General features: G+C 39.1%; 1 pseudogene; it reads right to left on the bottom strand.

Moving 5' to 3' along the window:
* Positions 1 to 450: 450 nt before the first annotated feature.
* Positions 451 to 551, bottom strand: LOC130958847 (small nucleolar RNA R71; annotated as a pseudogene).
* Between the last annotated feature and the right edge of the window lie 2,627 nt (positions 552 to 3,178).

Here is a 3,178-nt window from a genome sequence, read left to right as displayed (position 1 = left end):
GATATGGAAAACCATGATGAAGGAGAGGTGAATAACCATGCCAGAAGAGGTGGAGCCAACCCTGTTGAATAAGAGAGGAGAGTTCTGGGATCATACATCAATCCAAACCCAGAAAACTGTGGTAGCAGCATTCAAAAGCCAACTATCCATGCAAATAATTTTGAATTGAAGCCTCAGCTCATAACTCTGGTGCAGAACAATTGTTCTTTTGGAGGGAGTGCCCAAGAGGACCCTAATGAGCATCTCACTAAATTCCAAAGGATATGTGACACGGTTAAATCTAATGGTGTTCATCCTGACACCTATACATTGCTATTTTTTCCATTTTTCTTGAGGGACAAAGCATCAAAATAGTTGGAATCATTTCCCAAGGAAAGCTTGACAACTTGGGAGGATGTGATGAATAGATTCCTAACAAGGTTCTATCCTCCACAAAAGGTAAACAGGCTGAGAACTAAAGTACAGATATTCAGACAGCAGGATGGTGAGACAATTTATGAAGCCTGGAAAAGATTCAAAGATTTAACAAGGAAATGCCCCCCTGATATGTTTAATGAGTGGGTGCAAATTCATATCTTCTATGAAGGGCTGAATCATAAATCAAAAAAAGCTGTAGACCACTCATCTGGAGGTTCCCTCAACAAAAAGAAGACCATTGAAGAAGCCATTGATGTTATAGAGACAGTGGCTGACAATGAATACTTTTATGCCTCAGATAGGAGCAACAATAGGGGAGTCTTAGAATTAAACTATATGGATGCAATCTTGGCAAAAAATAAGATGATCATCAAGCAACTGGCTGAATTGACAAAGCAATTGGAGAAAAATCAGGCTGCAGCTATCCACACTTAACCAGCACCCCAAGAAGAGTTGGACACTGAAGAAGGAGTTATCTGGGAGGAAGCTAATTACCTTGGAAACTCATCTAGGCAAGCTAATGATCCATACTCTAAAACCTATAACTCTGGTTGGAGGAACCACTAAAACTTTGGGTAGGGGAATCAACAAAACCAAGGCCAAGACCATAGATCCCATAATCCATACCAGACCTCACAAAAAACCTATTCACAATCATCATACCAAAACCATAATACCCATTCTCAACACCCTAACTCCAACCAATCATCACCACATGATGATAGAATGGCCAAGATGGAAGCTATGCTTGCAAACATTGGCAAAGAACTTAAGGACATGAAGAAATTCAAGAAGGAAGTGAGAGGGAGTTTAAAAAGCCAAAGAAAGCTTATTAAGAATCTCGAATCTCAAATTGAACATCTTTAACAGTAGATTCCGAAGTCCACCGATAGTTTTCCAAGTGACACTGAGAAAAATCTAAGAGGGGAAATGAAGCAGGTGAGATGGGAAGAATGTAAGGTGGTTACTCTTGAAAATGAAGAAATCCAGGAAGAAAATACCAGTAAGCCAATAGAGCACAACCAAGGGAGTTCCCAGAACAACTTGGAGAGAAAGAAATAGGAAACTCGATCTGTACAAAGAAAAGAATCAACAGGGAAGGAAATTCAGAAATCCTATATGCCAAGGGTAATATTTCCTCAGAGACTCCTGGGAGGTGAGAAGGAAAGGTCATATTCAAGATTTCTAGATGTATTTGCATCTCTCAGTGTCAACATCCCCTTTATCAAAACTCTCCAATAGATGCATACATACATCAAGTGCATGAAAGAGCTGCTGAACAAGAAAGGAACCTTAAAAGGGGGACAGACTGTGACAATGAACAAGGAATGTAGTGCCCTCATCAAGAAGGACGTGCTCCTAAAGGAAAAAGATACAGAGAGCTTTCATATTCCCTATGTCATAGGTGAAACAAAAATTGACAGAGGATTTTGTGATCTAGGAGCTAGCATAAATATGATGCCTCTATCTCCTATGAAGAAGTTGCAAATCAATGAGCTAAGATCCACGGATGTAATTATACAATTGGTTGATAAAACTCAAAAGCAGGCTGAAGAAGTAGTCAAAAATGGGTTGGTGAAAGTGGGAAATTATTTCTTTCCCACAGACTTTGTTGTTCTGGACATGGAGGAAAGTTACCTCCACCCCATTATTCTGGAGAGACCATTTCTAGCCACTGCTAGAGCACTTATAGATGTGGAACAAGGAGAGTTAATCCTGAGAATACATGATGAATATCTCACCTTTCATGTTTTCAAACCTACATCTAAATCTGAGTCAGAACCTAATGAGTCAAAGGATGATTATAGCAAAATGTACTTGGAGGAAAGCAACAGGGAATCAGCAGCTGAACCCCTGAAACAGTCCTTGATGAATAAGCAAGAATTTCAAGAGAAGCAGCCACAAGAATCAGGAAGAGCAGCTAACAAGGATTTTCCTAACACAGGAGTCAATGGAGCAATACTTGATGAAGAGAAAAGAGTTGTGAAGAGATTGCCAATGGGTTGGAGAAACAAGAAGGTTCCTACAGAAGGTTTCTCCCATGGAAACAAGGTGATATAAATCCACCATCCACCAATCCCACCCTATCATCCAACCATTCCATCTCAGTTACCTCAAGTGTTTACAATCAGAAAAGTCCTTTCCCTGGAGCATTTGGAAATTATCAAGGAATCAAATGGGGACGGTTTCACAGTGAGAGGAAAGGACTTCAAGCATTACAATCCGCCCTAACAGTAAACCAGCAGTCAAGCTAATGACGCTAAAGAAGCGCTCCATGGGAGGCAGCCCATGATTTAGTTTCCTTGTTTTTAATACTTCAGTATGAATAATAATTGTTGCACTAACATGAATTCAAGCTCTCATAAACAATGTTGACATGTGTTTCTTGGAATATATAGCCCAACATTAAGCTTGGTGTTGTGATATATTGCAAGAACAAAGCATGAGAATCAAAGTTCTTTTGAGTTTTGAAAATCATGAAAATGCAACTATGTTTATAATTTTTGGTTCATGTTTAGAAATGGAAAAATAAAGTGTTTCTCATGACTGATTAGCCAACAGTGATACTAATCTCGTTGAGATCTCAATAACAATACTTGAAAGGAGCATATAACCATATAACCAAACACTAAGTTTGGTGTCCTCCAAGACTGTATGTAAGAGCATCAAGGAGAGTCACGGTTGGTTAAACAAGCATAAGGAATGGTAGTCAAATTTTTAGTTTTAAATATTAATTGTTCTCTTGCCGCCACATGATTAG

This window comes from Arachis stenosperma, chromosome 10 (genome assembly GCF_014773155.1).
Source record: "Arachis stenosperma cultivar V10309 chromosome 10, arast.V10309.gnm1.PFL2, whole genome shotgun sequence".
Taxonomy (NCBI): domain Eukaryota; kingdom Viridiplantae; phylum Streptophyta; class Magnoliopsida; order Fabales; family Fabaceae; genus Arachis; species Arachis stenosperma.
The sequence above is the reverse complement of the archived record's forward strand: the minus strand, read 5'-3'. Positions and strand labels throughout refer to the sequence as shown.